Source organism: Diceros bicornis, chromosome 24 (genome assembly GCF_020826845.1).
Source record: "Diceros bicornis minor isolate mBicDic1 chromosome 24, mDicBic1.mat.cur, whole genome shotgun sequence".
In the NCBI taxonomy this organism is placed as follows: Eukaryota; Metazoa; Chordata; class Mammalia; order Perissodactyla; family Rhinocerotidae; genus Diceros; species Diceros bicornis.
This window is the reverse complement of record NC_080763.1, coordinates 30,438,254-30,461,820: the sequence shown is the minus strand read 5'-3', so window position 1 is coordinate 30,461,820 and position 23,567 is coordinate 30,438,254. Positions and strand designations below refer to the sequence as shown.

At 34.3% G+C, this 23,567-nt stretch overlaps 1 long non-coding RNA gene across 1 annotated transcript in view; it reads left to right on the top strand.

Moving 5' to 3' along the window:
* The window catches only part of LOC131420999 (uncharacterized), a 51,848-nt gene that overhangs the window by 11,825 nt on the left and 16,456 nt on the right, over positions 1–23,567 (top strand). Inside the window, exon 2 of the long non-coding RNA XR_009223727.1 lies at positions 8,733–8,806. This is a non-coding gene — a long non-coding RNA (uncharacterized LOC131420999). The remainder of the gene's footprint in view (positions 1–8,732; positions 8,807–23,567) is intronic.

The following is a 23,567-nucleotide window of genomic DNA, read 5'->3' as shown; positions in this document are numbered from 1 at the left end:
CCCTTTTTCCTTACATTGCTAAGTTTTGACCACACCAATTATCATCTACTATACCTCTGTATTATAAAAGTTTTTTCTTTTTGTGGTTCTTGTTTATTGTCAAACTAAAACTTGTTTCATAGTTCTGAGTCTTTGTTTTTTTCCACTGATATAACCCAAATGCCTATGACAGTGTCTAGAAGATAGCAGAACTCAACAAATATTACTTGATTGAATGTTAAACAAAGAATATTTTAGGGGAATAATAGGATGTTATGTTAGGTAATACCAAGGAGAAAGTTACTAGACACTTGATCTGTCAATGCTCATTGCTTTACCTGAAATGTCAGAGTGTTTTTTTTCCTGGAAATATATGGAAAACATTTTGAAAATTGATGTCTGTATTCCTTGCATGATACGATAGTTCTAGCATTCCACAAATCATTCTGAATCCTGCTTTAGAACTCCAACTGGCATAGCTGTTAATTTCTTGGTATTTATCTGTTTATTTACAAATCAAAGCATTCATTTAACTTAAAACATTGGAGAATAACCTCTTCATGCACTTTATAATGCCAAAAGCAGGTTACTGCCTCCTTAATACCATAGCCACTTACAATACGAATGGAATTACAGAAGACCACTTACCATTCAATTACCAGTGTTCCTATTGCTTGGTCTTTGAAGCAGCACTCTGCATTCTAAAAAGATCTGTTTAGTTAAGCAACATAATTTATTTAAGGAGCGTCTAAAAATACACATGGCATCTATCCTTTCAAAAGTTTTAGCTCATTGCATGTAACAGCAATTATAAACAAAACAAACAATTAAATTCCTACAACTGAAATAGAAGTAACTTGTTTGTAAGAGTTTATCAGAAAATCTATTTACATAGACTTCAGTGAAGAGAAAGAAGCTTCCTACTCAAAATAAAGTGCAGTGTCTTCTTTCAAGTCTTTAACACATTAATATCTCTAACTAATTTGCAAATGTGTTCCAAGTTCCAAACAGATATTCATTATGGGTCATGGTTGAGGGCCTCTGGGTGGACTTAGTTGTTTTGAGACTGTTTATGAGGCAGCACTTCAAGTTTGGAAAGATCACATTGGCCTTCATTGGCCTTTGTAGCGCACTGTGTGTGCAAATAGGTTTCTTGTTCAAGCTTCTGCAACAAACTGTGGCAAAGCTGCCCGCAAAGTGGTCTCTAACAGAGCAGCTACAATGTGTTGCTACATGGGTATTTCTGATCTAGATTTACAAGCTCTCCAAAGGACGCCGCATAAAGAATCAAAGAATCTGCCAGCAGTTGAGAGGCTACCCCTGGAAATGTCAAAGGCAGATTTCAACCTAGTGTTCTGGAGAAACAGGGACATAACTAGAGAAGTGAAATCCATGTGTGTTGTTTCAAAGGACCCTCTGATACACTGGTTTGTGCTTAAGGGATGGACAGGGAGCTAGAATCCCCAGAGTGTTCCCTGTAGTGTGAGTGTGTGCCTCTTCACTATTCTCTCAGGGGCAATGACTGGTTTGTGAGCAGACCCTGCATCATAAAACTCACCAGGGGTTCTTAGCCACGGCAAATCCCCTGAGGAAAACAGAGCCAGAGGCAAATACTCATACAAACCCTCCCCTCTCTAACACCACTGACATTTTTTCCAGGGGATACTAAATTAAAACAACATTAAGTAGGGAAAAATTGACAGAATTATCTGATCCTCAGGACATGTTCCAAAACAGGGCAGGACAGATCCATTTGCTTTTTTTAGTAATAGTGGAAAATTGGAGATGAGGAGATGGGTGAGAAGCTGTGGGCTGATGATGTGTCAGTAATCTTAAGGTACTTTTTCTTTCCACACCGTTCTGCAGGCTATTTATTCTCATGATTGGGAAGCTCCCCAAGACACTCAGGTAACCACACTGAGTTTGAGATCCAGAGTGACTAGTGAAATTCAACGTGTCCTGTCCAAAGAAATATCAGAGGCAGCTGGTTTTGAATGGTGATTACCTAATGCTCATGGCAATAAGCATATGGAGGAAGGCTTGGTGTAACTGCAAGACGTTATTTTCTTAAGTTTTTAATTAAGTAAAGTAAAATGAAATTACCCTTAACTGACAGCAGTGACACATATATTCCTACCTTCAACGAGCAGTTGTCAAATGCAAAGCATAGGAGAGGATTACATAAGGAAAAAGCAGTCAATTTTCTAATTAACTTAAAGGAAAACACAACACCTCTGAAACAACTTGCAAACTTGAATTCTCTTGCAAAATTAAATCTTTGTTTTACTAATATAATGGCTGATTTTGAAGAGTTAAGCAACCTCATTCCATGGATGGTCATTTCTTCTCTAGTCTGAGAGTCTTTCTGGTCCTTCTTCCGAGCTTATCCTGATATTATCTGACTTTGGACTCTCTACTCTATGTTTTTATAATTATACATAATTATATATGTATTATATTTTTCTTAAGTGTTGACCAGAAGAGGCCAGGGAAGTAGAAGGCTTTGGTTCCATCCTGGATAACGTGTTTGCTAGTTGGGTTGCTTTGGGAAAGTCATTTAAATTTCCAGAGCATCAGACTCTTCGTCTGTATAATAAAGGAATTGGGAAAGATGAACTCTCACATTGGTTCCTAGCAGAATATTTTGTTATTCTGTGATTATGTCTAGTCTAACCTCCCCTATGAGAATAGAGTGGATATTTGAAGATCAGCATTTGAAGATTTACACAGATCTGAGTCATCACATCACTGCTTTACACTTAGATAGTGCTAAACTTTTTTATTAACTGTTTTCACATATGCTTTCTTATGACAACCCTAAATGGGACATAAGGGAGGCATTACTGTTATGTTTTTTTGAATGAGGAAAATGAAATGCAGAGTTAAGGATTTTCAATCTCCCATCAAGTGTTCTGTGCATACCTGCTTTACTCCCACTGTTTCAAATATCTAAGCAACAACTCATTGTCCTTAAAAATAAATACAGATAGCCTCTAGGATTCCCATTTATCATTTTTTGAGATGAGGATATTTTAGTATCTTGGATAAACTATGAAGTGTAGCTCTCTGACTCTCTCTCTAGAAGCAATGTAGTTGTTTTTTCTTTTTTCAAAATGGACAACAAAAACTCTGTGAACTGTAAAGAATGATTATGGAGCCTTGTCATAAAACCAATGCCAGGAATTTGTTTAACATGTGTATGTATTATGTTAGGCTACCATATCAATTTGAGTAAACTATGCTATGCTGCAGTAACAAACCTCAAAATCTCAGTGATTAATGCCCTGGGTCCATCGATGGGAGGCTATGATTGTTCCCCAACATCTTTATCTGGAGACTCATGATGTTAGTGTAACTCTATATAGATTATATGTAGGATAATGGGAGAAAAATGGGGGTAAGGAAAAGTATACACTGGCCCTTAACATTTCTGCTAAAAAGTGATAAGCATCCTTCTTCTCACATCTCATTAATCTGAACAAGTCATATGGCCGTGCTTGAGTTCAACAGAGTTGTGTTGTATATTCCACATGCAGGGAAGGATAAAAAAATGTGGTAAAGATTAAAACAGTCTATCATAGCTATTTATTTTTTTTTCCTGAGGAAGACTCACCCTGAGCTAACATCTGTGTCATCTTGCTCTATTTTGTACGTAGGTTGCCAGCACAACATGGCTTGACGAGTGGTGTAGGTCTGCACCCAGGACCCAAACCCATGAATTTGGGCCACCAAAGCAGAGTATGCCGAACTTAACCACTACACCATGGGGCTAGCCCGCTACCATAGCTATTTTTTAAAACAAGTTGATATATTTAAAGAGATGGTAAAGATTACTGAGGTTACTAGTTATTTATACATGATTTAAACAATAGAGGTATCAAATTACAGAACCAAATGTCAAACAATAGATTAAGGGTCTCCAAAAATCTGCTCCTCCATGAAAGTATTGAGAAAACTGGCCAAAATTGTTCAAATCAACCTTAAAACACAAAAGCTTGTAATGATCCAAGAAGAGTTTATTCAAGAAAAATGGCTAAATCTCAGTGAAAAGAGAAAGATTTGTGGCATTTTAACTTGCCACAAATCTTTCCATTCCCCTCTTGACATGTTTTTGGTATTCTTGAAAACCAACAATCTTGCAATTACAGTAGCTATAAAAACCAGCAGCCTAGCACCTTAGGAGCCACTGCAGGGGACAGACCAGGAAGGAGCTCTGTCCCATGCCCTGGAAAGTCCCATGCCCAGGGAAGAGTCTAGAAGAGACACTTCTAGAAGGTCCCTAAAAAACACTATTCTTAGGGCTTGTCTGTGCTGACATGACTCAGTGCATGCTCTCAGCAAAAAGACGCTATTGAGGGCATTTGTCATAAATAATCACTGTCAATTGTTTAACATCACAGAAGCCTGAAGCAGCAACACCAGTTGGGGATAATAAGAGACTCACCAAAAATCTTAAAAGGACAAATTGGAGAAAGAAGTGTCCATAACGGACTCAGAAAAACTTCCATATATTTCTGGAAATTTAGAAGGCTACACACATCAAACTCTTCCCAGATTTTATGCAGGGCTGTGAATATGCCCAGAAAATACGTAAGAAGGCCCTAATCTCTCACCTCTGGCTGACCTTGAGGGTCTGCATGAAAAGAAAGTAAAGGCTAAGGCAGAGTTGCAAACTGGCTGGTCTGCCCTCAGCAGGTTCAAGGCATCTAAGGAAATCTCTGTCCAATCAAAAGCTAACCACTGAGCTAACTGGGCAAAGATTTCAGTGGCTACACGTGACAAATAACACAGACTTTATAAGAATAGTTCAAAGAAAGAAACCAAAAACAATACATATCAACAAAAACAATCCATAAGGAGGTGGGTAAATCTGGTTTTTAGAGATGCCACAGTGTATTATTTAAAATGTCCAGTTTTCAACAAAGAAATTATGAGATACACAAAGAAGCAGAAAAACATGACCCATACACAGGAAAAGACACTGTTAATAGAAAGTGTCCCTGGAGAAGCCTAGATATTGAATTAAGATAGACTTTAAATCAGCTATTATAAATATATTAAAAGAACTAAAGAAAACTATGTCTAAAGAAGAAGAAACAGATATGGGGTTGATGTCTAACAAAATAGAGAATAACTACAAACATAGAAATTATAAAAAGGAAACAACTAGAACTTCTAGAGATGTTCACAGTAAATTAAATGAATAATTGACTAAAAGTGTTCAATCAAACTTTAACTAGCTAAAGAAAGAATCAGGGAACCCGAAGATATGTCAGTTGAAATTTTTCTAGTCTGATAAACATAAAGACAAAAAACAAAGAAAAATGTACAGAGCCTCAGAGATCTTTGGGACACCATCAAGCATATCAACATACAGATAATGAAATTTCCAGGAAAGAGGAGACAGAAAAGGGAAGAAACAAATGAAAAATTAATGGCTAAAAACTTCCCAAATTTTATGAAAAACATTAGTCTGTACATCTAAGACAGCTGCATAGTTCACTTTTTTTCTTCTTGTGAGGAAGATCGGCCCTGAGCTAACATCTGCCAATCCTCGTCTTCTTGCTGAGGAAGACTGGCCCTGGGCTAACATCCATGCCCATCTTCCTCCACTTTTTATGGGATGCCACCACAGCATGGCCCGCCAAGCCGTGCATTGGTGCGTAACCGGGATCCGAACCGGCGAACTCCGGGCTGCCGCAGCGGAGGGCGCACAATTAACTGCTTGCGCCACCAGGCTGGCCCATAATTCACTTTTTTGATAAACTAATGTCAGAAATAATGAATTCTGTATAAATAAGTTAAATACAATTCACTTTGGGTGAAAAAAGTACTTTCTTTTTTATGGTTTAATTTTCCCAAAACAAAAATATTCATTGAGCAACTACAATGGACAATAACCTTGGTCAGGTGAGGCTATATTAGTGAAACAGAATGCCCAGGTTCCTGGGGCGGAGACTGCTAAACCTCCCAGGTATCAGTCTCCATGTTCCTCCAGCTAGACAGTCTCTCGTGGTTTCTCCACATCCCTGCCACTTTGGTTTAGCTGGGCAAATGGTGACCTAATTTAGAGAATACAATCCTTGGCCTCCGTTGAAACTGTGTGGAGGCAAGGGAGTAAGCTCCAAGCAGGGAAAGGTGAGCAGAAACCAGGGGTGCCATGTCTAGGTCAAATGTTTCTAAAAGAAATTGTTTTTTGACTAAGCAATTTGAAGGAAATAACTCTGTTTCCTTTCTCACTCACTGTAAAACAGACATTGTGTAGGCGAGATGGAGTTGATCCCTTGTTCAATACAAGACCTCAGAGAATGCAAGTTCAAGATAGAAGGAACCTCGGTCCTTAGGCAAAGGCATCAGTTGATTCACCTACATTCTGCCTACCTATCTCTGGCCTCTTACATGAGAGAAAAATGACTTGATTGAATTGGTCCACTCTATCTTTTGGTCTTATTAGCTATACCCCTAACTAGTAAAATTCTCTCTTCTTGGAGTTTATACTCTAATGAATAGTTTGCATAGTTTGTTCAAAATTAAATCAATAAAAAAGTGGGCTTATTTTACTCATCAAGGAATCTCTTGTTTCATTTCCCAAGGGATCTCCTTTTCAATTCTTTTACAATCTTTTAAAAATTAAGCATCTAATATTACCGTGAAATAATGTCTACTCAATCTAACATATTTCCTGCAAATGTACCTTGATAACTATTGTTTTGTGTTTTCAAATTTGGTTAGTTTTGTTTTGGAAATTCTGATTAGCATTTCTTTCCAGTGAGTTTTCTCTCATTGAATTAGGCAAATTTAAATACATTTTCAAGCATAACGGTATTAATTCTTCAGGAAAGAATTCTTCAGGGAGATCTGGTGAACTGTCTCCACCAGCATTTTTGGCTTACTTGCAAAAAATTAATTTTCTCTGTTAAAAGATCTAGCATAACTAAAAATTATAGACTATAATGAAAAAGATGAGAGAATAAATGTATATCATGGCTCTACAAGTGTAGGAAATATCACCTTTTCTCAAGCTCAAATCCCTTTATTGTATCCAAATTCATTCAAATATGTTACCTATAGCATATACAAATGTTTATATAATATTGTACTGTATGATATTATATGTGAATATTGTAAGTATAAATATATTATGTTACATATATAATGTATATTTTTATTTTAATATTCAACAAGCTAATTTCATTTTTAATAGCACTATTTAATCAATAGAAGGGACAGATAAAACTATGCAGATTAGAGAAGACCTGATGTAATTTAAACAAAGCCAGTGAAGTTTCATAGAGTGAATAATCACTCTATGAAATATAGAGTGTGAATATAATAGTGTGAATAATCACACTATTGCAAATATAAAAACACTGCAAAATTTTACCTATGTAAATTTTATTCACATGTTTGTTTTCATTTTTCTAATCTAAGTACTCTTGCAATATGTTCATAGCATCAATTTTTTAAACACTAATTTTGATCTATGCGTAGAAACTACTTAAGTTGTTTCAAAATGTTGGCCTTTCTTATGCCTCTCTCCATGTTGCCACTTTTGAGCTCTCATTCACATTTGATTTGGGTTATTAGATAAAGAGTTTTTAAGATGTTGCATTCTTCACATTGACTTGCTATTTAATAATGTATTAGGAAAACTTGTCAGTGCTAAATGTCTTTCTAGACTGTGAAATATGAGTTGTCTATGGTTAAAATAAAATGAGAAAAATTAAAATTTATAAACAAAAGAGTATTTTTTCATTCAAAACCAATTTCATGATTAATTTTTTTTCCCAAACCGTGTCTCTCTCTTTAATTAAAATGATCCAAAATGTGACTAGAAGCTGACTATTAATATGGACATTTAATGATAGTTTTATGATTGACTGCCGCATGATTTTCTGCCAACTCTTCCCCTGAGCAAAGTCATAGGACTATCATGAATCAAGGACAAACAAAGAATTCCACTCTGCAGATATTATGAAACTTTTAAAAGTTGCCGATTAACTAAAAATAATCTTTAATGGTTGGTTTGTTTGCATTAAGCTACCCATTCTTTACTTCCTGGGCAATATGAAATTGTCAGAAGATGATTGTGTATTATGGAAAGTCATCAACTTCCCTCATCCTTCATGTTGAAGAGAGAATTTATCTTTTAAACACAGAGAAATGAGAAATGTAGGTGAAAACTTGTATCAGATTTTTTAACCCATGGAAAACTTTCCTTCTTTGTTCTTGAAGATGTTGCCAAGGCTGGGAGACAGTAAGGGTTATATGGACAAATAATTTAACAAAATTCTTCATACTATTTCCTATTTTCCTTTGTCATCAAATCAAAACAAATATTGGAATATTAAATTCTCTCAGCATTTTTTATTTAAATATTTGTTTAACATTGTATTTCCCAAACACAATTGAGTGTGGAATCCCCATCCTCTTCCTCCCTATCCCTAACGTCATCATTAATATTCTCAAAATAGTGTTCCAGTATGCCACTTATAAAAACACTTGCTCATAGTTATGTGGATGTATAGAAGAATATTGAGTACCATAGATTCCATTTAGTGTTACTCTTTGTCTCTATATAGGTAGAACATATTTTCTTTTAAAAAGTCAGCTTCAAAACAGAGAAAAAAAGATTTATCAAAATGGTCAAAATATTTGCTTCAATGTTGAGCAATGTGCTGAACTGTTCTTTGGTCAACTTGGTTACACTAGGAACTAAATTTCCCAGAATGCCCTTTCTTGTGTGGTTCCAGGTTAGAGTTCTCCAAAATGAAGCTCTACGAGACTTGGAAGGCAAAATGAAGCAGTTGCCGTGACACACTGAAAGGTAATCCTTGTTTAAAGGTGGTGAGAGACACAGAGACTCTGGCAGGTTCTAGGTTTTCCTCACTTATCCAGCTTTACTTCCAGCATTCTTTCCCAGCTGCCAACCCTGCTGATCAACAGCAAAACCAGGCACACCACGCAAGTTTTGCTCAAAACTCAGAGATCAGAACCATGAAGAACTAACATCCGTCCGTAGACCTCTACATCACCCATGATTTGTGGTACAACCACAGCAGCTGGACATTCCTAGATTCCAGGTGTTCTGGCAAGTTTCCTTTTACTTGTACCAGGTATTGTTACTGATTTTTCTTAGATTATTTAACTCCCCTTCTGAGACCTTTAATTCCCCAACTACTCCCACAATTTTTTAAGATCTAATTCTTATAATAAATGTTTTACTCCAAAATAGCCCTCATAGTTTTGCTTCACTCATTAAACCATGACTGATGTAAGCATTATGTTTTTGTCCTCATCCACTTGGTCTTTTGAATCAGATTTATGTTCTGGTGTTCATTTTCCCCTAAAAACATGTACACGGTGGGAAATCTAGGAAAGTAGACGTCATCATTTGTGTTGCCCTGGACATGGGACAAGTTCTTATGCAAAGATAACTGATTATATCACAACAAACACAATTTTGATCTTTCCAAATTTTAGAATTTTATTTTGACAGATTGTTTTATTTGCCTTATTACCTTGCATTTTATCAGTTTGGGAGTATGGATTAAATGAATATAAAGTCCCCTACAACTGCTACACAACATATTTTCAAATCTCCTGTCTTTCAAAATAGGTACATAGTTTTTTTTCTTTTGCCATAGAAATTTCATGTCTCGCTATATTTCAGGTGACTTTTCTGTTTAGAACAGTAAGTATCATCATATCTTGTGCTCTGATAGAAGAGATCCAGACTTATTTACTCACTGTTAAAATGAATTATCATTTTGTATTATTTTTATAATATAAAATGTGAAGATTTTAATTACTGACTTTATAAAACTAACAAAATACTTTCAACTAAGGTTTCCTATAGTGATATTTATACAGTGCAAAAATTATTTTCAAATTAAATTAGAAATATCAAAGTAATGTTTGGAGCAAAATTGTTCTAGTCATGGCACTTAGACTAGAGTTTGGTTATGCATCAGTTCAACTTGTTTAAGCATCAATTTCTATTGCAATAATTTCTTATACTTCCAAAATATCTTGATTTTATATAATTTATATAGATAAATTTCTGTAGATAAATGAAAAAAATACCCATATTTGGGAAGACAGCAGAAATAATCACGTCCAGTCTACTTAATTTTAAAAAGCCCTAAAAATTATTTAATTTTTAAGAAATTATTTTATTCTGTTGGATATAGATTTAGGAGGAGATCGATAAAATTTGCAGTTAGATTGAATGTTCTTGCAAGGAACCTACTTACGTCTGTCTTTATAAATATTGTTTATCTTTATAAATAACCATGTTTTGGGTCAAATATAACTTGAAAAATACATCACTTATCAAAAGATAAGTGCTCAACAAGCAGGGAAGCAATCGCTTATTACAATGTGTGGTACTCTTCGGTCAGAAGATGTAGATCCTTGTCCAAGTCTACCACTCATTAGCTGGGGAATCTGGGAAAATCATTTGATCTCTCCAGGACTTTGTTTCCACTTGTAAAAATTAGAAGATTGGACTATTTTGGAGTTAAGGAATCCAGAGCTCATAGGAGCTCTAGGATCCAATGATTTTATAAAAATCTGAAGTTTATCCCTTTGATCATAAAAATCTTATGTATCAGGTAAGATTCTTGAAAGAAAAAAAATTTAACTTAACTATAAACTTTCCTGTCCGGCTGGGAGATTATAATGGATATAGTACAAAGCCCTCATCATGAACCAGGGGCATTATTTTAGATCTTGATCATTGTATCAGGTTTCTCAGTGACCAACTTAAGAAAAATTGGTGTGTTAAAGAAATGTTTGCTTCTACAACTAATGGCCCAGAGCAAACGTAATTTCTTTGCCTTCTTTCTCACTCTTTCTTGCCTCTATTTTCTGTTATTTGTGCAACTGCCTCTGGTACCATCTTTCCTACCCCATTTTAATATATTCCACTCTTAAACTGCATTGACTAAGAAGGGAGAAAAGTGGTTACCAAAAGGAAAATCACTGAACCATTACCAAAGGAAGGAGAGGAATACGCTGAGGAGAAAAATAAATGAAATTACAGCAAAAACAACAAAATCAAATATCCACCACACTCTAAAATGAATGGCATCTTATAAAAAGAGTCACCTTTTACTTAATTCTAACAATGTTGTAGAAATACCAAAATGAGAATGTTTTCCTTAGACTTGTTAAAACTTGCACAAAATTTCTTTTCTTGTTATATGGTAATTGGGCTCTTATTATTTCTTTCTCTGATGCATATTTGTGGAATAGTATGGAACATTACAAGGACTGAATTTATTGTAAGGATAATCATATTGAATCTAAATTGATGTTCTGGACTTGCCTTTAAATAGTTGTGTGACATTGGTCATGAACATATATGAGTATTAGTCTCCTTCAGCTACCAATGGTGACAATAAAGCCTTATTTTCCTCAATTTTTGCTTGCAATAAATAAATAACCTAATTCACATTTCTAAATTACCAGTATCATGATTTTAAATGCCTGAAAAACACGTGCATTCTACTTACATGTGATGAAGTTAGTTTCTCCAATTATACTTTGTCCCTAAAAGAAGAAGGGAATGTGAGAGGCACTAATCTTCACCCTCATGACTATATACTTATTTCTGAAAAAACAACAAACTCATTTCTAACTTATCCAGATATAAATAGAGCCTCTCAAGGGAATGGATTAACCTCAGCATTAAATTACTTTAATCTTCATTTGTTTAGTTTCTAATTTTCAACACCAACCATGGTTATATTTTTCCTAATTAAAATTGAAAGAAAAAAAATATTTTATTACATATATTAATTTAATTACATTCAATTAATTACAATTTAATTTAATTTACATTAATTACAATTTAATTAATTAACTAATTACAATTAATTTATTACATTAATTAATTTATTACATATATTAATATGTAATACAAATATAATTTGTAAATATATAATATATACATTATATAATCACACAGAATTCAAATGGATTTTTAAAATAAATTCTTGGTTTTACACTGACAGATGGTAACTAGACTTATTGTGGTGATCATTTTGTAATGTATACAGATATCAAATCACTATGATGTACACCTGAAACTAATAGGATATTGCACATCAATTATGCTTTAATAAAATTTAATAAAACAAATTCTTGGTTTTTATAATTTCTGTGTGTGGTCTAGAAAATTTACCAGAATTGTTTTAGTTCATGGACAATGTCCTATCATGGTGCAAATGATTGGTTCCTTATGTCATTTTTTTATTAAGTTTAGGATTAGATTAAATCAAACTATCCCTGATTGTTTCATGAAAAGACTTTAGGCAACCAAATGGAGTCTGCTAGTCTTACTATCACTTATTTAAAGGAAGATTCTGGAAAATATGAAAAGGAAGAGAAACATATATGTATCATTTAACCTCCTAATAATGCAAAAGCGTATTTCTGCAGATAATTAATAAACTCATCAAGATGGATCTTTTTTCAATTAGAATAGAAATAATTTTCTAAGGTAATAAACTTCCTGATAGAAATTTAGGAATTATATGCCTTTATTCAGAAGTATCTTAACCAGTTAAGATGTCTAACATTATAAACACAGATAATTTATATCCTAATTTTGTCTAATGTGAATATTAGGTGTTTCTCTAGGGAAAGTTTTCATTTCAAGTACCATAAACCTTCTCAAGACTTTAAGAAAAGAGGTTGGAGTTGTTTAAAAAAACCTATAGCGATGTCTTCTGAAACAGAAGACCATGAATTAAATCTGAAGTTCATAAGGAAACAAAACCAGAAATTATGAAGTCTTCACGGACCAAGGCCATTATACTCAATGTCTCTCTTAAAGACATTTTAAGAGTAACATAATGCCATATGCAACAAAGTCTTATTTTAGAAATGGAGCACGAAGAAGAAAAAATAATTATTTACATAGGAGGAACAGGAGTAAATTGAAGTCAATGAGTGGAAGACAGAATGAAAGAACATTGATATTCTCACCTCAGGATCTGATGTTCTATCTCCAAGACTGGGTATGGTGCCTTGAGTTCATATGACTTGTTACAGTACTTCAAATATTTCTATGTGAATGTAACGATCCTGAGAGAACATACTTTGAGTAGAGAAAATCTTGCTATTGCCGGCGTAGAGGAGATAGTCTGACACCAAGAGAACCTTTAACTGAATTGTACTGCTTCAACCTGAGTTACACATCTACTAGTAGGAGATTTACGCTAAAGTACAAAAAGATCTTGGCCCATCACAATTTTAAAAACTGCATCTAAATCTATTTGGAAACATGTAACAGGGGAGTATACTCCTTAGCTTGATTATAACTAGAGCAGCCACGTGAAATTTTATTTATCCCTTCTAAAATCCATTTTTGAGGATTTGATGGGACTCTTCACACTTTAAATTTTGATAATGACTGATAGAGGTTATATAAAACAATATACATGTCATCTTATATTCCTCTTAAAAAAAAAAGACCCTTAATCAAACCTAGAGCAGTTCCATTCAAATAAGTAAAAATTAGTAGGGCCTCATCTATCTCTGGGAAATACTGACACTAGAAGTTTTATAGGCCAATTCATTCTTACCCTCAGACTTTTTTAAAGAGCTAATATCATTGGGCCTTTAAAATCAAATCACTGTTATATATGATTTCTTTTCCATCCATTTACAAATGTCTTTTTTAATTCATTTTTAGATTGCACTTAATTGGAAATAAAATCCAGACCATGACTATCACAAGGGGCCCATTAATTTTAAAGTTCATTTATAGAAGATTTGTTTTTAATCACAGTGATTTTTCTTTTTCATTTCTATTTGCATTAGGGCTGGGCAAAAGGACAAGAAGAAATATTGAGTCCATCTAACTTTTATTGGTTAAGATGATGTGAACAACCGACTTTCATTAATTATCTAAACTGCCTACTCAGCACCCAGAAATATGGGTATTTAAGTATGGTATTTCATTGCATAAAACATCACAATCATCTATGGTATTTACATTATTACAGACGCATAATGGAGTGATATCCTAAAATTATCATGACTCTGCTATATATTTGTCATAGATACTTTTAAAGTTGGGGTGAAGAAAAGCATTGAAATATTTGAATGAAGAGTTGGGATAGGGGATGCCATGAAATGGAATATTTTAATTGAAACACAAGTGTAAACTACCCCAATCCTGTGCAGTAAAACCCATCGATGGCTTCCAAATGCGCCTAAAATAAAGGCGAAAAATTTTGATTGCCCAACTTAAAGTCACTTCTGGTTCTACACTCTTTCCAGTTCTCCAGCCTCAGCTTACACTATTTTCCACACCACTTTGAAGATTCCAGCCATATCAGAGTTCTTTCAGTTCTCAATTTCTCCAAGCTCTCAACCAACGTAAGTTGTTCACAAATACTTTTTTACTTTTACCAGAAGTACTTCCCTCTTCTTGCTCATTCCTCCACAACATTCTTTTAGCTTGGACAACTCTCAATGTCTTCTGCCATATCAGTTATCTTAACTCCCAGTCAAACTTCCTCAAATTAGACTAGATCGCTTTCTTTCTTTACATGCTTCAGTATCACCAGCAAGTGATACTACAACAGCAACTTCATAACAGAAACATGGATTTGGATTTTCAAAGTTTTAATTATCAATTCTTTGGAAATCATTTTTATAGAAGTAGATAACTGCATCCATTTCTATTTCTGCTGTAATAAATTATCACAAAGTCAATGGCTTAAGACAATGCAGATTTATTATTTCATAGCTTTGAAAGTCCTAAGTGTGAAATGAGTCTTATGGAGCTCAAGTCAAGGTGTCAGCAGAACTGCTTTCCAACTGGAGGCTCTAAGAGAGAATCTATTCCTTGTCTTTTCCAGCTTCTAGAGGATGCCTACATCACTTGGTTTGTGGCTGTAGCACTCTAAACTCTGCTTCTGTTGTTACATCGTCTTCCTTGACTCTGATTCTCCGCTTCTCTGTTACAAGGATCTTCGTGATTACATTGGGCCCACCTTGATAATACAAGATACTCTTCCAATCTCAAGATCCTTAACTTAATCACATCTGCGGAGTCCATTTTACCAGTAAGAGAATATATTCACATGTCACAAGGATTGGAACCTCATGGACATCTTTGGAGAATGTGGTGCATTATGCTACCTAACACAAGGAGGATATTTTAAAAGAAATGATCATTTTACAGTTTGTAGACATTAGCAAATTTATTTCATTAACTTTTTAAACTGAATCTTTACTACATGCAAAGAATTATACAGTAAAAACAAAAATGTATCAATGACAAAGGACAGTAGGATCTCAAGAGAACTACAGAGTAAGATTATAGTTTTCTAATGGGTACAGTATTTCCTGAAAATTATATGTACAAATAAAATATAACTTAATTTTTACACTAATGAAATTTAATCTGCGTATCTCAGCCTTATTCTAACTAACGGGAGAAATAATAAACACAGTCGATTCTGAGCTAACTGAACACAATCAATTCCATATTATTCTCTACTTCACTCTCCCTGGGGAGGATTTAATCCCGGGGAACCTACCTGACATCACAGGCTTGTATCTTTCCACATGACTCTGCTGGTGTCTCAAATGTCATCCTCTTGTTCTAGTTCCTGAGTTTTGTGGTCCAGGATTATTTGTATCTGCAGACTTTCAGTATTTAAGCCACATCTATTTGGGAAACACACATAGAGGTGTAATAAGTTAACAAAGAGTTGAAACTACTGAACATGAGAAAATTTTGACAGAGAAAGGTAAAAAAATGACAGCTTCTCCACAGCTATGTATTCTTTCTTAAATATTTGTATATGTGTTATAGTGGTGGCTTTCAAATTTATTTTACTAGAAGAATATTTGCTTAAGACCAAATCTTACATGAGAGCCAAAGGTATAAAATAGATAGAAATGAAACTATTTTGATATTACCTCCCTCGAATTTCTAGGGCTCAGAGAAGCACAGTTAACCATCAAACCCCACTCCCTCCCCTCAACACACACACTGGATAAACAGAGATTTCAGGATGAAATAAGCACCTGTTTGGATTCCAGCTTTGTAATTTGATAGCCATTGACTCTGGGCAATATTACTTAATTCCATGCTGCTTCAATTTTATCATCTAAAAATGATGCAATGCATCGAACTTTATCGAATTAATCCTTCTAGAATTAAATGAGATGATGTAGGTAGTGCACCAAGCAAGCACATGACATGTTGTAAGGGCTCAAAAAAAAAGTTCCTTCTCACCAAATTCTTCTGAAAAATAGGCTTTTGTCTTTTGATTATTTCTATCGTTTAGCAACTTTCCCAGTGATAAGAAACAAACTAAATCATATTCTGGTCCCCCATGTCTCATAGGAAGAAAAGGAAAGATGAAGACTCATGATGAAAATGATGTTTTATAAATGTGAGCACCAAACCATAAGTACATTTATATGGGTTAATATAGCACATTTTAGAAACTAGAAATGTTCACCAACGAATATTCTCTGAGTGGCTTTTCTATAGGATTCGCTTATGTGTTAAGATACACAAGAAAGGCCAGCCCCGTGGCTTAGCGGTTAAGTGCGCACGCTCCACTACTGGCGGCCGGGGTTCAGATCCCAGGCACGCACCGATACACCACTTCTCTGGCCATGCTGAGGCCGCGTCCCACATACAGCAACTAGAAGGATGTGCAACTGTGATATGCAACTATCTACTGGGTCTTTGGGGAAAAAAAGGAGGAGGATTGGCAATAAATGTTAACTCAGGGTTGGTCTTCCTCAGCAAAAAGAGGAGGATTGGCGGGGATGTTAGCTCAGGGCTGATCTTCCTCACAAAAAAAAAGATGCACAAGAAGTTAAATTGCCACTGAAGCACAGAGAAGCCTATCTTTATTTACAGCCTGGTTCCCCGGCCAAGTTCCAAGAAAGGCCTCTCCAAAAGAGAAAAGCGTAGGTATCAGTTGTGGTTGGTGGCACAAAATAGAGAGTTCTGTTCTGGAAACAAGAATAAAGAACAAACTCCTTCTCTAATTGAATGAGTCAGCTGAATTTGATACAAGATTCTCTTATCAATGAGCAGACCTATAATATTATACATGACTCTCAAAGATTGAAAAAGTGGAACAAAAAATAAATCAATAAATGAACAAATACCTAAGCCCAAGACACAAGGAAAGTGAAACAAACGTGCATTTCATTTGAAAGATCTGATAGTAGCCAAATATTTTTATTTCAAGTTATAGAGATTAAGATATCTCTTTAGGGGCTGGCCCAGTGGCATAGTGGTTAAGTTCGCACACTCCACTTTGGCGGCCTGGGGTTCTCAGGTTCACATGCCGGGTGCAGAGCTACACACTGCTCATCAAGCCATGCTGTGGCGGTGTCCCATATACAAAATAGAGGAAGATTGGCACAGATGTTAGCTCAGGGACAATCTTCCTCAAGCAAAAAGAAGAGAATTGGCAACAGATGTTAGCTCAGTGCCAATGTCCCTCACCAAAAAAAAAAAAAAAAAAAGATAATCTCTTTAAAATTAAGTCTCCAAAGGGGCAGTGGTGATATAGTTGTCAATGTGCATTTACATAACATAGCATAACATCTCTTTAAGTTTTGAAACCTCTGGGTTTTAAATCCTCTTTATTTCCCCTGTACCCTAGTACCTGTAATTAAAAGGAAGTACAGGCTTAAGTAGTTTTATTTCACTATCTCTATCTCTTGTTGCTAAGTTATACACTAATAAGCATATCTGATGTTGTAACATTAAATTGCTTTTTGGTAACAAAATGCAGTCCAGTGAGGAACAGTTCTATTGAGTTTAACAAAGAGTTACTATAAGCAACGTTTTCTTGTTATGTTATTAAAAATGCCTAATTTTATAAAATAATGAACATTTGAAATAGTTCCTATTTACTTCATTTTCATTCTGTTGCAGTTGGTATAAACTAAACTGAGATTCATTCTCCACACCTTCCCCTTCCCCTTCCCCTCCCCACCATGGACATGATTGTGAAGCAATAGATAGTAGCTTATACTTGGCAGGATGGGAGTAAGAGCTGAACGGCTTAGGCGTTAATGGTGATTTTGAGGAGTCATGTCTCTGAAGAAAATGACAGATGAATGAACTGAAAAGGGAGAAAAACTTCGAGTTGTTTAATGAAGAATTTGATGAGATTTCAGTGGAAATGATGTTGTAAAATGCATCTCACCTCCTTACTAAAATTCCCATGATTTACTGATGAGTTAAGAAACTTGATCAATTGTGTGACGTGTAGAACAGCGGTATTCTGCTTTAAAATAAATGAATATTACAACAACAATAATCCTCCTGAGGAGTCCTTCTCCTCTTAAATTCTGCTACTCAAAGTCACAAGCTAATACCTTTCAAAATCTGACTGTACAGTATGAAGATGTTCTAATTTCCGTTAGCTTGTTTTTTCCTCCTGTACGATCAGAGTCAGTAGAGTGGTTTAGAGAAGATTAAAACATATTAAGAATAAATTATGTTAATAGAATCCCTAGACTCTTTACACATTATAAAAACAAGGAATGTATACCACAAGGAAAAAGCAAGCTGAAAACTAAAAACTAACAGTGTCTTAAACAAGCAAATGCTTTGTTTCACCAAATAAGAATTCTTAAGGCAGTAACCCAGGATTAGTTCAAATGTTCAAAGATGTTAATTACGAAAGAAATTTTTTTTTTCATTTCTGAACTCCACCATTCCTAGCACCTGGCTTTCATCCTCCTAATTGCAAGATGATTTCTTCACCTCCTGGCATTGTTTCTACATTCTGGGCAGGAAGAAGGGCAAAAGGCCCAAGGGATAAGCCAGCTAAGCCTTTTTCATAAATAAAATATTCCCAGAAGCCTTCCCTGGAGACTTGGCTTACATCTTCCTAGCCAGAACTTGTAACATGTCCACATCTAGATGCGAAAGAATCTGGGAAGGTGAGTGATTTGACTTTTCAGCCTCTGTTGAAGAGAAAAGCAAAAAAGTAAAAAAGCAGAAAAGAGAAAGCCTAAGTAATGACTTATATGTAACTAATCCTTAGGGTATGCCACCTATATTACTACATTAACTAATCCTAACCACAAACCTATATGGTAGTAGTATTATACTAATTTATATATGGTAAAACTGAAACTCACAGGGTAAGGAAAGTCCTCAAATTCATGAACTTGAATAGCAGAGCTGCAAATCAAACTCAAATCTGTCCTATACCAAGAAGAAAGCCTGTGTGTACTCTTAGACAATACACAAATAATATTTTATTAGAATATAAATAAAAATAAGCGGGTTTAATCAAAGGTGTGCTGTAGACACTATATTAAATGGCTATGCTAAAATTGTTCTTGTATTTCTCATTCACACATACAGAGAAAAAGAGAGAGAGAGAGGAAAGTCTACATAGATATCACATGTAAGTTTTGTAACAAAGTAGGGGCAATTTTTTGAACACACATATCCCAGAATATATATGGTGATATTGAAAGAAGGGAGTGATGTTTTATTTTCAATTTCATCAGGTGTTCAATCTCTTAGATTTGCCCTCATTAAAGTCTAGAGTACAATTTATTGTAGAAAAGATAATGGTCTTATTGAAAACTCATATCTGAATCTTAAGGTAGAAAATTTCTCATTAAATTTGGTCAGCTAGACAAAGTGACATTTTTGGCATATTATCTTTCTCTGTAAAGCTTTTCAAAACAGTTAGACTCACGTCGCCAATTAAAAACATGCCCTCTTAAGCTTCAAAAGATGATAAACTTCAAAACCAGAAATGTAACACATCAAAAATAGCCTATAATTGATCTACAGAATGTATTTGGACAAAAGCAGATTTACAAAAAATGATATAATAGATTAAAAAGTTATGATTGTTTTACTTTCTCATGATTTATTTTATAAAAATAATCAAAAAATCATTACGGGGCCGGCCCCATGGCTTAGCGGTTAAGTGCGTGCGTACTCCGCTACTGGCAGCCCGGGTTCAGATCTGGTCGCGCACCAACGCACTGCTTGTCTGGCCATGCTGAGATGGCGTCCCACATACAGCAACTAGAAGGGTGTACAACTATGACATAGAACTATCTACTGGGTCTTTGGGGAGAAAAAGGGAAAAACAAAAAGGAGGAGGGTTGACAATAGATGTTAGCTCAGTGCTGGTCTTCCTCAGCAAAAAGAGGAGGATTGGCATGGATGTTAGCTCAGGGCTGATCTTCCTCACACACACACACACACAAAAATCATTGCATAATATCTAAAACATTTTTATAAATTCATCTTAAAACCTGTGTAGATAGTAATTTCCTCCCAAAATATTCAATAGATAAAATTGTTGAATAAGAAATGCATGCCTCATGACCATATAAAATACTTGCTAAACACATTGATACAACAATGTTAAGGGTATTGCTATCAAAGATTATGCAAGATGTTCTTCACTCTATTTTCCACAGTGCTTCTAGAATGATACTGTAAAAATATAAACTTGATAATACTAAAGTTTAAAATAATTCTTAAGTTTTATTTTTCTCTAAGGCAAAATTTTAAATCCTTCTCTTGGGATACACACATTTTCTGATGTTAACTCCATCACATTCACTTGCTTCTTAATTTTTGTTTGATGTAAATTCATAGATAAATTGACTTTCACATTCAAATTTGTATTTATTTTCATGTCATCAACCAATTTTATGCTATTTATCATGATTTAGACCCGAAAAGGTATCTCATGTTTTATGTCAGGATAGAAGTTTATAGATGCTTCTTTTCATCAAAGTCACATGTCCAGGAGACATAAATTGTGGAAATCCCTAATCGCACTCTTTCTTGTCAATAATTTAAAATCTGTATTGAAATCGTTTGCTATTTTACTGCAATATCTATAAATGAATCATATAATATCTATGAGGATATTCTTCTGTACACACACATACAAACACACATGTACAATTATTCAAAAAGTACAATCTTCATTATCATTTTCCTCTCCTATCAAATTTTGATGATAAAATAGAGTAAGATAGAATTTACCATTTTTTAAAGCATTTCAACTTCATTTGGTATTTTATGCACATTCTTGTTTTAAAGTAGGACTCTGAGGACATATGAACTATTTTTAATCCTATCTTATTTCCTTCTTTTGAAATATCATCCACTATTGATTTTCTTTCTAGGTAATAACTCCTCTTTTTCTTTATTAAATAGATTTCACGTATCTTTTTCTTACCAAGCCAAATTTCTCGTTTAAAAATCCCTACTAGGTTATTGATTCTCTTTCTAAGTACATTCATATTAGTTTATTTATTGTTTTGCTGATAAGCTATAAATTATAAATGTATTTCTTGTTCCTTGTTACTACCTAGTTATCTTTTAACTTCTTTCTACTTTAAAATCTAACTGGATGAAAGAATACGATGAACATGTGTTCTTTCAAAGTTATTAAAACATTTCCACATATGTATTTCAGATTTCTTCAGAACTAACCATCTAGTAGTCTTAAATAAGTGAAATAAACCTACTGGTTGTACGGCTGTTAGCAAAACCTTCATGGTATTTCGAATATGTAATCTAGGAGGGCAATTCTTTCAATTAAATAGGCTTGCTTTCAATAAATTTTGTACATACTTGCATGAAGTATGTCACCTAATACCAGTATGTATAAATTTACTTAAATATATTGTGTTTTCTTCAAAAAAATTCTGTAAGTGGAATGTACAATACTGAATTTGAAAGACTTTTTATGCTTTAATATGCAGATATTTTCACATAGTGTTTTCTCAAAATTTACATTAGAATAGCTTGCCTATGGCAAAGTCCATTCTATTAAAGACTAATAAAATAATAACTAGAAATCCGGAGTCTATAGTCACAAAGTTACTTAAAATCTGAGGGAAAACCAACCTTGAGTATCAAAAAAATGAGTAAAGATAATGTTAGCATTTAAAATATCCTTCAAAGAAGTAATAAAACATAGTTTCTGCCTGCATTCTCAGAATCTATTACATCTAGGAAATACTCCCATCACAGACCAATGTCCATCTGAGGCCCACGCATGTTAACGTTCTTTTTAAATTGAATTTGTCATGCCATTCAGATAGATTTCATCATGGTCACTTGCACAATTAGGAGGAAGACTGGCACAGAGAGAGAGAGGAGTTGACCACCACTTTAAAACACTACTGACTTGACCTAAAGAAAAGAGAAAATGCTTATCATGCATAAGCATTCTGTTTATTGTGTCAATTTTTGTTACCAAATAAAAGTAAAGCTCATTCTTAGCACTACCAATTTTTAAATATTTATCTTCTTATTTTTCTCAAATTATTTCTTCCAGTAATCTGAAAATAAAAATTTCAAATAAGCCTACCGTTTTAATTTAATTTTAAAAATAGATACTGTGTACCAATCATAAGCAGATACTAAAACAAGCAAGATAAACACAGTGCAAGATTCAAATACTTACTTTTTAACACAGAATAGTTTTTTTTCTTTTCTGTATTCTCTTTAAGGGATCTCTATTCGCTATTAGGGACCATTCTTCTATTTATTGCCTGAATGCCAAGGAATTAATCACTGGCCTGGAACTATTTCTTCTTTTACTGATTGATTTCTTTGTGAATTTGCTTAATGCAAAGTAATATCTCAACTTATTCAAGAGGAGATTTAAGTACTTCATCAATTCAAAGACACAATTTGCCCTATGTCTTAACATCTCTGTAATTGGTATATATCTTGCAATTGATGGCATTGCCGTAATTTCATTGGCTATGTTTGGGGTTGTGCTTGTTTATTTTTCTTTTTCTTTTATTCTTAGTGGGACACAGAATAATTAGAATAATGGTGCATCCTGTGATTGATAGCACCTTAGATTTTATGAAACATGGTTTTATCTTTAATTCAAGCAACATAATGTTAGAATAAGAATATTTTAGATATCAGAGGAAGAAAATCAAATGTAGGCTGACAAGATGGTCAAGATCTTCCTGACTACACACTCCTTCTACCCTTGCTGTACTGTTAGAATATACTGGGTCCAGCCTCTAGCCTCTAACGAAGCCAAATATAGCAAATAAGATACCGCCCTGTAGGTGATTTACAGAAATATTCATCCCACTACCATGCAAAAATGGCTCTTCTCAAGGTTAACGATGATGTACGTCTTGCCAAATCCAATAGTCAGTTTTCTGCCTTTGATTTATCCAGCTTCACAGCAGAAGTGATCGGAGTTGATGACACAATTCTTCTTGAAATATGCTTTTACACGTGAAAAATTGAAGTATTTTCTACATATGGCTTATATGATACAACATACTCCTGGTTTTCTTCCTATGTTATTAGTCTCTCTTTCTCAGTCTCTTTTGAAGGATCGAGTTGAGTTTTGCAGTCCCTAATTAATTGCTCACTCTTAACTTCCTTCTCTGCGCTTTCTATACTCCCTGCTTAGATGATCCTTAATGAAGAATAGCATACATATAAGTACAGATATAGGAAATGATACAGATGTAGCTTTAGAGTATATACCTCTAGTCTTAGACATTTTTACTCAGATTTCTTCTTTGACTTGAGAGTTATATAT